The sequence below is a fragment of the Aquila chrysaetos genome, chromosome Z (assembly GCF_900496995.4).
Source record: "Aquila chrysaetos chrysaetos chromosome Z, bAquChr1.4, whole genome shotgun sequence".
Classification (NCBI taxonomy): domain Eukaryota; kingdom Metazoa; phylum Chordata; class Aves; order Accipitriformes; family Accipitridae; genus Aquila; species Aquila chrysaetos.
In genome coordinates, this window is record NC_044030.1 from 56,491,478 (window position 1) to 56,504,069 (window position 12,592).

Consider the following 12,592-nt stretch of genomic DNA (forward strand, 5'->3'; position numbering starts at 1 on the left):
TAATGGAAGGGTTCATCCTCTGGTGAAGGATTCCACCTCATCTAATGCAGAAACTTCCAAAAGCCAAATTATCCCTCTCAGACTATGTCCTTCTAAACAATGTATGCACAGCATCTGAGTCACACCTGGAGACTTCAGCTCATTTTAGGTGTTGTACACAGTCTCTGCCAGAAAGAAGAAAAAGTGGGAAACAGGAAAAACAAGCAAATCCTTGGGCAAAAAAAAAGAGAGAATCAAGAGAGAAAAGAGGACAGAATGACAGTTATCACAAACTGAACGTTACAGCAGAACATGAGATCTTCTACAAAGATTTAAGAATCCCTTACTCTAAAACACAGATGTTGCTTTAATAGTCCTCAAGTTTGGAATGCGTTATTAGGTCAAAAGCACAGATGAGTATGCCAGCTCTGACCCCAAAGGTCTCAAAAGACAGCTGCTTTTCCTCTTTCCCCATCCCTATTCCCCCCCCCATCAAGCTTCTCTAACAGAGAGAAATTCTCCTCTCACCTCCCACCCACAACCGGTACAGAACCAGGTTCAAATTTTAACTGAAATAATCTCAGTCACTTAGCATTTACTCTACCTTGTTTAAAACTAATTAAAATTGTTTTAAACTAATTAAAAGTTAGTGGATTGCTAGGCAGGCATAACCATAATACACACAAGGTGAAACAGATAATTATGCACAGGCAAATGAAAAAAACCTAGCAGGTTGGAACCTGCTTGATCTCAGTAGGTACAGGAAAATACATAGTTAAGTACTGAACAAGACCAAAAGCCTGGACTTCATTTGATCCTAGAAAAATCCAAAAAGAGGAAGGAAATTAAGGCATCCTGCCACAATCAACTTCTGCCAAAGCATTCTGTTTTGTTTTAGCCTTTGGAAATGTAATTGAGTACAAATGAAAACTTGGGAAGAAGTTTAAACTACTCCTGGGAAGAAAATACCTTCTCATAGCGATTATTTGCTGAAGGGCAATGACAGACACCAGAGCAGTGAGATAGTCCACGATAGGAAAGGAGTGAAGTAAAACCAGGAGCCTCAGTTCAAGTGGAAGGTGGAGAGAGCACACTGAGTCATACGTGGGACAGAAATCAAGAAAACTAGGAAAAGGGTAGATGTTTGTCCTTACTTTATCTCCTGCACCTCTACATTCCTATCTTCTAAGAAATGAGTATATAGGACTCTCTCATTCCCCTCCCATCTCTGGCAGATATGGTCTCTCCTAATCAGGTCCCAGACTCACCCCACTAAACCAAGTCTATGTGACTCCCCACCAAGGACTGTCCTTTCCCAGTACCTTTAGGTTCTATGAGTCTGCCCAGCACCCTCATGCTACCAAATCAGATACTGGAGAACATACGGCAAGGATCACATCCCATACCACAGGGTAACAAATTCATTAATTTACCATTCCCATGGTGTCCAAATCATAGCTACATGTAAGCAGAAATAAGAAGCAGGAATAGCTGCTGTTAAAAATATACCACAGGTGGTTGGGTGTTTTTTTTTCCTCCTCTCTCCTTTTTGGAGGGCAGAGAAAGCATTACTTTAATCCTTATTAAATATTTCTTTTGTTCTTCCATCGCTCTCCAAGCAACATTTAGTTATTCCTTTAGACTGCTGGAAAAAGTTGATGGAGGAGGATTTGATCACATTGCCGAGTGTCCTGGTTTAGGCTGGACTGAAGTTAATTTTCTTCCTAGTAGCTGGTATAGTGCTGTGTTTTGGGTTTAGGATGAGAATAATGTTGATAACACACTGATGTTTTAGTTGTTGCTAAGCAGTTTTTATACTAAGTCAAGGACTTTCCAGCTTTTCATACTGCCCTGCCAGCGGAAGCTGGGAGTGCACAAGAAACTGGGAGGGGACACAGCCAGGACAGCTGACCCAAATGAGCCAAAGGGGTATTCCATACCGTATTACATCATGCCCAGTATATATACTGGGGGGAGTTGGGAGGGGCACTGCGGCTCAGGGATTGGCTGGGTGTCAGTCAGCGGGTGGTGAAAATTGTATTTTGCCTCACTTGTTTTGAATATTCTAGTAGTAGTAGTATTTTCCCTGCCTTTTCTGTCCTATTAAACTGCCATTATCTCAGTCCACGAGTTTTACTCCCCCCCCCCCCCCCCCCCCCCCCCGCCCCATTCTCTCCCCCATCCCACTGCGGGGGTGGGGAGTGAGCGAATGACTGTGTCATGCTTAGTTGCTGGCTGGGGTTAAACCATGACATGGAGCCTCAGGGGGTGGTGATTAGGATCTTTAAGCCAAGGATTTCAGTCATTTCTTCCTCTTTAAACGTGGGGAGTAAATGGAGACACCTCAAAGGCAGCTAATGCCTTTGAGCATCAGAAGTGCAGCTAATGCCTTTGAGCATTAAAATTACAAGTGCCACCCTCCCGTTGCTGACATTTCCAGACCTTTTTGCTTAAGAAGGCAGAATAAATGAAACCTATAAAAACATATTTTAAACAGACAGAAAATGAGAGGTGGGAGAAAAGATCTTTGCGGGAGGGAGGGGAATCCATCAGGGGTGGTTCGTGGGAGGAAAAAAAAGAAGGCTTAAGGAGTCTTTCAATAGAGCAGTTTAGCAAGACCAAGTTAACACAGATGTCCAAATCATCTTTTGAAACTTCTCATCGTTTGTGCAGTATGTAAAAATACCAGTAAAAGTGACTGTTATTCCTCAATAAACTTGAACCAGTGTGGCACAAGAGGACATGCTACACATATTCCTAATGAGAGAATAAAAAAATGTTTAGAGTCTCAAACTATTGACAAACATTACCTGTTACAGACCCAGCTAGTCTTACTGAAAAAAACCAGAACAGTTAATACTTGTAGCAACACACTCCTCCTGAAGAACAATGCTGCTCTAACCCCTGTGGTTCCAGCCAGGTACTCTGTGATCTGCCACTCTCAAGCAGAACATGGAAGTAGCTGTGTTATTTTCTTATCACCTGGAACATACAATAAGCCAAACTACAAATGATTATAAGCATCTGCTGGCCGTCTCCCAAGTGCATACAAAACGGAACTGAAGAAATGGTTCTCCACAATCCACCATCTCAAATGTGTGGATTTCACAGCTCTTCAAATTTTTCTTGGGCAGTCTATGCAAATGTCTGCTCAGATACGTTAGTTTTGCCTCTTCCTGGACACAAGAAATTACCTAGTTTTCCACAGAGCTTTTAAAACACCCAGCCTAAATACAAACAGGTTTCAGCAAGGTGTGCCAACTATTCCAGTGATTCTACATAAATTTTTGTAAAGGTATATAAAATACATCAACAGTGTAATGAACGGGTTAACTTTGTTCATGAAATCGCATGTGGAGGTAGGGATATTCTTCACTTATCTAAGACCATGAGTACCGATGATTAGCATATGTAGAGAAACGTTTACAGAGCATGAATGGGACTTGAGTCACCTAAAGAACAGCTGAGGAAGACTTCGGCCTTCATCCCAACAACCACCAGAAGGCAAATTACGACCACTTAACACCTGATGGCACAAGATACCAAAGATACCAGCCAGCCTTCACGTATCAGGGACTAAAAAGACTGTATAAATAAAGAGGCTCTTCCCCTGTTTGGGTGCGAGCTTGTGGCGGAGCACTGTCTCCCCGGCCGCCCAGCGCTGTTTTGCTCTTTTATCGCTTGCTAATAAATTCGATCTTTTATTTAATACAAATTGGCTCCTCCAATTTGTCACGAGCGTCTATAACAAACAGCAGCCAATTTCTTCTCTAGCCAAACAGATATGCAATCAGTACGACACATTTCAGTGCTCTACTTACTGGTGGTCTTGATGGACAATCAGCTCCCAGACAGCTTTTGAACCAGCTTGTCATTTCCTGGCTACTTGCCACAGGGCTTCCCCCTGCAACATACCTTGTTTTTGTAATATGAGTCTGAAGGCTTTGCAACCGTACAGAAGCTGAAGAGGTCCAAGCACAGATTAAGGAGTAAGAAACCTCGATGTTCAGAAGCACTAAAAGCAAGGGCAACACAATTAGCTGATCCTCACCTGTCAATGCTAAGTTAACATTGGTCTTTCTACTGCCCGATTCCTCAGCCGCCCTGTTCATTTAGGTTTGAGAGAGGTTGTATGATATCCAACACACAGCAACCCTCCCACAGTGGATGGTGTATGTTTTATCTATTCACTGAAGCAGCTGTCAAAGTTAATTAAATGCATTTGTGGTACAACTGCTTCCCTCAGCTGCTTTACATACCATTATCATAATATATATGATGGATTTATGGAAAATTAGAGACAGGTACCCACCTTTCAAGTAGTTCTTTTGTTCAGACTTTGGAAAGAATTCAAATTAAAGATAACTGCTTTTTTACTTCAAGCATTTGCCTAAATTGCAAGACTAGTGTGGGTTTTTTTAATTCATAGTACGTAGGTTTTATGATCAGTAAAGTATCAGTTTTACAATCAGTAGGTATCACAGCAGGATACAGTTCATCACAAATGATTTTGTGATTATTAACAGTTTCCTTAGACTACCAATGTGATGAGCTTGAAAAATTTATTTTCCTTCTACCACCAGTACATGATGTGAATTTCTTACTGACTACTGCCCAGATTCAACTGTCTACTGTATAGGAGAAGAAACAGGCAGAGTGATGCCCAGTAAATTCCTAATTATTACTATTTAATACTTCTTTGGATGTTGCTCACAGTGGCTGCTTGAAGCCCGGTGGCCACTGCAGACATACCAGACAATACAACAGCTTTTGACAAAACCTCTTATAGACTGATACTTTATACTAGCATAGACAGTCTGAAAGAAATTAATTAGTGCTTATGGCCATGCAATTTTCAAGTATGTGAACTTAGCAACAAAGATAACAAACACAGGCCATATTTTTTGGACAGACACATCATCACAAAGCTATCACATTGCATGCATTTTCCACTACAGCCATTGCCTAATTGCATTCCTTCCTTTTTTTCATTGAAGACTCAGAACAGGTATCTTTCTTGATTCAAAAGCTGAACTCCTAAATAGTTGCTTCCTTCCAAAATGAGCCCCATTGTTTCGTTCTTAATATCTCTTGATCCTCATAGTCCAAGGTGATACTTTTACTCCTCCAGTGAATGAGGAACACCTACACTCCATGATAACTGATGAACAATGAAAGAAAGGCTCAATTCTTTACACTCACTAGTTATGAAACAGCTCTTCATTAGCCTATGACTTCCATTTCCTTCAACTATATGAAGCATTCATTCCTCCTGTTCCTCAAACTGCTATACAACCATTCTGACACCAGTAAATCCAAGCCCTGTTTTGAAGAATCTCTAGAGAAATTAGTTACAGCAACTAAGGTTCTTTTATTTCTATACAGCAGTTTTGGAGTGGTTTTGACTTAATGCATATAAAGCTTACTCCATATACTTAGTCACCTTTTGCTTTCCTGAGCATTCTGCTCTAAATGCACTTTTTGCTTACTGGCAGAGATCCAGTGAGCATGTTTCAGTCACCCATAAGACCAAAAGCTAGAGGTCTTTCCTCAGCTAGCCTCAGTGTTCAGCACATTGTATGATTTCAAACTAGTTTTGCTTTTTAACTGCCCACAGAACAATTCTGGTACAAGTATTTATTCTGCACCTAAACAACAAGAGAAGACCATGATTTTGAGAGTTAATTCTCTCCCTGTATGTTTTTTTTCAAGACATTTGCTTGTTTGCTTGCTTCAGAACAGGCATACAGGATCAATCCAAAGGCACATCTAGCTCTTCTAACAGTGGCCAAGAATGAAGGCCCAGGAAAGAGCTCAGGAATAGGACAAGCCTACAACAGTACTTTCCCAGTGTAATTTCACAGTGATTTGAGATTTACAAACATCTTAAGCCAGGATGAATACAAAATCACCTTTGTGTTCTTTACAAACAACACCTGAAAAGAGGTAGAACAAGTGCTTGTTTGTTGATCAGGCTCTTTACAGTACAACTACTGTAGTCCTTGTTAATATCACATTCAAGACTTCTTGTATTCGTCTATCTTCAGAAAATCTCTTACCTGTGATTAAGACAGAATGGTATTAAATCATTTGCAGGGATTGCCTTCACACATTATACTCCTTTCCTTCTTTCTGGATTTTAGAACAGTCAGACTTTCTACATCAAAGTGTTTTATTTGAGAGTTTCACTCATTATTCTTTCCCCATACATTTTACTCTAACACCACATTACCCTTGTATCTTTAATCCTTTTCCCAGCAGCATCATTCCCATGTCACCACCAAAAGCCTACAGCAGTGTTTCAGGCATTGATCAAGACCAGCAACATGTAACAAGGAAAGAGCTTTAACTGCTTGGCAGAAGAAAGATACTGGCAGCTGGTAAGTAAAAAAAAACAAAAAACAAACACCCCCCCCGCCCCAAAAAAAAAATCCCAGTTGGCATAGTGCACAAGGGAAGAAAGCAATCACTGGATTTCATTTTCTTAAGTCAGTTCTGAGTGAAAAAGTGACTGATCAGCACTATTATACATTATCCTGTTGTACCATACAAAATCTTTTAAAAGAAGGAAAAAACCTTCAGTGTATTTTTGAAACAAATTCAAGTAAGTTAATGCATTTTCACATTGCTAGATGATGGATTAAATTAATTTGTACTGCCTAATCACACCATGACTACAGTGAATATCCAAATGTTCCCAATTACTTGAGAGTTACTGTTTTCTCCCAGGTAAGTATATTTGTTAAGTCTTAGGTTTGAGTGTCACAACAGATTGGTGGATGAATCACATATAAATCGATCTGTTCTCTTACTTGACTTTACAAAGATGTTTTCCTGCTAAGTGATAAATGCTAACACCAAGATGAACTGGACATTTTTATGTCAACATTTAAGATGACTAGCACTTATTTTTGTTCCAAACACATACGGATTGCTACGTGTCATTTACTTCTACAGCACTTTGACAATATTTCAGTTCCTACCAACCATGCTTTTTTTTTTTTTTTTTCTTTCATGCAGTTGAAACAAGAAAGTTTCAACTCCACGAAACATTCAGTTCTAATTTCTAAGGCAGATGATGATTACTGGTCTTTTGAGACCAGTAACACAAATCTGAGCACTACTAAGTTTCCAAAATGTATCTGTTTTCCTGCTTACAAAGAATGAAGACAGGGAAAAGTAAGAGCTGATGCACTCCTATTGGGAGACTTCTAATTCGCAAAGTAGATTGAACTTTTTCATCTTCTTCAACAGAAGTATTATAGCATTAGGCAAACTAAGCTTACAATTCAAATAAAAGCAACCTAAAATATACAAAAATGCACAACGAAGCATATGGAATGGGACTGAACTGATTTTGATCACCTGCCTTTAAAATAATGATGACGTATAAAAGGGAGCAGATTCTTATAAATCATATGTGGTATTATCCTCAAAGAGAAAAACATATCAAGTATTATAGGGTTTTTTTATAAAAAACCCACAAGACTCCAGGCCTCTGTCACCACTGTCAGATTAATTCAGTGTTCACTTCTCACCCAAAACTAGTATTAGACTCAGGATAAAGATGGCTTTGTATTGAAATCATCACTGGGGGAGGTTGGTGGGAAGGAAAAAAAAAAAATCTTAGGAACACCTTTTGTAGGAATATACAGACAGGTGACAGTTATCTGCTAGATTCGTATTCCAGATGGATATTCATCTATCATGTCAACTGTATGGCACAGATTTGGACAGCTTAATGTTCTGGCCAACTTCTGCCATGTTTTCAGAGGTTTACAAGGATGCACTTAGCTGAATTAAAATATAAAAATCACTCAAAAGAGTAATTGATTTTGATGGGCACTAGGCATGTCTGACAATTCTGAAAATCACTCTGGACTTCAAACATGAAAATCATCAGACCAGAAGATATTTGAGTCCTAGCATTAGGTTGGAGATAATCATTTGAGGAAAAAAAAAAAGTAAGATCCCACATAATTCCTAATTTCCATATAATTTCCTCTTTCTCTTCTAACGTCTCCTCTCTCCATCTTTTCTTGCCACTTTCTACAGTTGTTTTCTGCCATCCTACTGACTACGCAATCTGCTTTTTCTGTGACCCAAAAGGGAAAGAGAATCACAGTAACTTAGCTAACTTAGAAGACACAGAAACATTATCATCCACTCAACAATTCAACTTCCAAGTAATGAAATCAAACTCAAAGCAGCACATCTGACAGATCTGTTTGGACATGAAGAAAATACCTACCATGAGCAGTCCTTGCATCACATAAGACAGACAAGCCATTATAAAATAACAACTCGATACTAAAGTAACTGGGTAAACAGGACAAGAAAGGAAAAGAAAGCAGGCCATTTCCCTCTCAAGGGAAGACACAGAACATGGCAGCAAGATTAGGCAGGACTTCAAATCCATTTGGCAAGGACAATGACTCACACTGGAACACAACATGGGGTGAGGTAGAATTATACAACTTAAGTATTCAGAGATCTTGAAAGGACCTGAAGAGGGAAGCAGCTGATCTTCTCCAGCTATGCCTCCTGACCCTTAAGTAGGAAAAGACAAGCATATACTAAAGGAAAAATCCTGGTTGTGCTTTTATTAAGGCATAGCTGATTATACATGTTGACTAGCAGAGAGAGCCACATGAACTGGAAAGCCTGCATCTCAAATAGGGCACTAGACAACACAGACTGACTGCAACAGCAGTAGGGGAAAAATTCAATTAATAATGTAAGGTAAGGATATTAGGTACACCTATGTGATACACACAAAAATTGACAGACCACAAGAAAACTGAACCACAAACCCATATTCATTCAATTCTCATACAAATGCTAGGCATCTTGTTAACGTATGAGAAGAATGCAGACAGTTCTGAAGAGCTGGAGTTCTGAAAAAGTTCTTATATAAAAGTGGCATTCTTGAAAACATCAACACAATTTACAGTACTTATTTAAGTGAGCTGTTGGCAAAGCCATGGAATCGGGGCGGGGCGAGCGTTATCATTATTGCAACTTCAAACAGAATCTTTTGAACGCATGGGGGATCAACGTGTAATTTATGAAGTCCAAAGGAACTTTACCTTATATTCTCTATCTTTCAGGATGTGTTCCTGATTAATAATTCTACATGCTAGCTTTTCAGTACATAAACAGATCCATTTAACCATTTAAACCCCATGAAAAAGCAGAGAAATTTTGAAATAGAAGAAAGTATACTTAAATATAAGTATTTCATCACTAAAAGAATTAGGTATGTTGGCTTTGGATATCCATTATTTCCATCTCAAATTACACAACTATCTAGAACAGCAGCAGCCAAGAGCTGACGTTAATCACAGACCAACACAAACAAAATTAACAATGGCAGCAAGACCCATACTAGCCTGCTTTTTCTCCTAGTTTAAAGGGTTTAATAAAGCTACACATTTCTTTGAGAGATACCTACTGTATAAACATGCCACAGAAATAAAAATCCAGTGAACCAAGTGCATTTACTTGCAAATTTACCTGCAAGACACAGTTACATTTTGAGTTGAACAAGCAGCTCAACTGATTTTGAATGCCTACAAAACCAGCCACACTCCTATTTTATCATTACCAAAACATAATATTACCCTAATTATTTAACTATTAAGTAACTCTAGTACCAAATTTACTAAAAAAAAAAAAAAAAAAAAAAAAAAAAGAGTCTCAAATATGAAGGTTAATGCATCCTAATTTCTTCTTGGAGGAGAGTGGTTTCACACTAGCTTAAACCTGTGAAAATCTGGAACACTAAAGTCCTACTCTCACTTTCATCTCGTATTCCTACTTGCTCCCTTATGTCAGCACTTCTATTTGTACTGACAACATTCAGTAAACCAATTCCAGTTAGGACTACTTTGAAGTTTTCAGCAGGATCAGTTCTCTGCATTTTTTCACTCCACAGACCCAGGACTGCTAGCACAGGTGCAGAGAAATGTATGGGAACATGCCCCAGTCTAACACTGACATACACTGACATGGAACTGTATCTTCAGTGAACGCACCACTGAAAATCGAAGTTTCTCTAAAACTACAGGAAAACCAGCAGAGTTAAGAAAAAGCTGGTTCATGACCAGAAACTTACATTTGCTTAGAAAGAGACTCAAGGAAAATCTGAAAATAAAAGATTTCATACAGGAAAAAGGCCATGAGCATACTTCTTTCATAGTAAGACACTTAACCAAAAATATCTGTACAGGTTCAGCAACCTTTTGCAACTATTTCAACTTAGTACCCCATTACATTCCACTTCAAGAAACAAGTGAAAAACATACTTTAGAGAGGTTGCTATACATACTAATTAGAGTCTCCAAGTAATTATCAACAGGGAATCAAAACCAAGCAGGGTTGTTTACCCTGTGGCTATGATTATTTACACACAGGTGCAATTCAAATAAACATTTTCTTTGGTATGAAACAATACACTGTTTTCATAGAGCAACAAAACCAAAAGTCGCAACTATTACAGGTGAAAGTGACAACACTGATATAAATTATAACTAATAATAAGAAACCATAGCCTAATATACTCAGAAGGGACCTATGGTGGTCATTTGGTCCAATACCCCTGCTCAAAGCAGGGTCAAATTATGACAGGCTCAAAGCCCGTCTAGTGAAGTTTTTACCATCTTCAAAGATGGATATTTCACAACCCCTCTGAACAGCTTGTTCCACTGTTTGACCCCCCTCCTGCTGAAAAAAACCTTTCCTTAATACCCAACAAAAATTTCCCATGTTTTCACATGTCTGTTGTCTCTCATCCAAACACCATGTACCTTCAAAAAAAAAAAATCCAGTTCCATATTCTTTACAAACTCCCATCAGGTAGCTGGAGACAACAAACAGATGTCTCCTCAGACTTCTCCAAATGGAAACACACAGTCCTCTTCGGCCCTCATACATCATGTACTCCACCCCTACTCATCTTCGGCGGTCCTTCACTGGACTTATTCCAGCATGCCAATGTTAATCTAGTACTAAGAAGCTCTGAACCGGAATAGCACAATCAGACAAAATGACTGCCCTTTCAAATAAACCCTTCTTTCAAAAGAAATATATTTTAATGATACAAATGCAAAGTTAGATACCCAAGAAAACTGCAGGCTACACCTAGAAAACAAATAAGTGTCCCCTGAAAAGTAGTAGTTATAACAACTACTGGCATAGTGAGAATGAATTCAATACAAATTTTCAATATAATTCAGCAGTAAAAATATCTTATAAGCACCACCCATATATATAGAACAGGTTGTCTTCTTTATACATACACACATACAACATTATGCACATTCCATTTTACTTATATACTTTATATATAAAAATGTATATATATATAAAAAAGGGACCTAGTCATTAAGGGTGGAGACAATTTTACCTTTACATATCACCTGGGTGAAATCCCAAACAGGAATACAGTTCTGTAGTCCCTGCAGGAGTGACATTTATTTAATATTATTCTAGTTTGAAGACTAGACAGATAATAAATTACAAATATTAAAATTCTTAAAAATTTCAAAAATTCAAGACTATATCAAAGAATAAAACTGTCATTTATAAATGTTTGCTGTCACTGTTGAAGTTGTACATATTTGACACAATCACTGAAATTGCTGGAGCAGCTTCTAACTCACAAAAGTCTGTAAAACAATTGCAAGACCTGCATGAGAAGGAACAATAACCCAAAATTCTACTCTTACGTAGGAACATTGCTATGCAACAAAACCAAACACAAAGTGGCTGGTTCAGTTTTAAACTTTCTTTGGGCTAACAAGATTTAATTTTTTTTTTTTTTTTCCAAGCAGTGCAGACCAAACTTTACAATGAGACAAGCCCTTTCCTCAAACTTGAAGGATGTTTCATAGTATTCTACAATACACTTTGCTAGACTGTATGACGGAAACTCGTATTTTAGTCCACTAACTTCAATGACCAGCAAATTCAATCTGTATATAATAAAAAAATAGTTAATGTAGAGACACAGACCAATTCCTGAAAATGCACAGTACCTTTCTGGATTCTAGATAAAGGTGGAACAGAATTCAAAAACACCCTTTGCGACAGGACAGGTCATGGGATGGTTACATCAGCCAGTAAATAAGTACTGTCAATTTGACAACAAAATGAAATAATTTCAGAGGAGAACCATTTTAGTGAGGAAAAGGTGTTCCTAATTGTAAAATGTTTGGAGATTAAATGATTTCTTCCCTTTGCAACTACAATGAAGTATTTGTCTCTCTCTGCAATCTGGTCTGCCAATAAATACAAGCAAGGACTATAACCTGCTTTGTGCGGTTCTCTCTCTGCGCTCCTGCCCCTAACCCTCTGTTATATTTAAAAGGTTCAAGTGAAGTGGAAATTGGTATGGGAGTTTTCCCATACCTCTTCTCAACACTTAATTTACATTGCAAGAAAGATATGGGACATGGAAACTTGTTAAACTTACACCAAGAACATCAAGGATTTAATAATAAACAACAGGACCTGCTACACAGAAATGTTCTCAAAGTAACAAGTCCAGTGGGTGCTAAATGTACTACTTGGTGGTTGCCTCCAAAATGCTGTATCTCTTCTCTCTAAAACA

General features: G+C 38.4%; 1 protein-coding gene across 2 annotated transcripts in view; it reads right to left on the reverse strand.

Annotated features, from left to right (window-relative positions):
* JAK2 (Janus kinase 2) overlaps nt 1-12,592 on the reverse strand; it is a 96,033-nt gene that overhangs the window by 66,773 nt on the left and 16,668 nt on the right. The window lies entirely within an intron of this gene.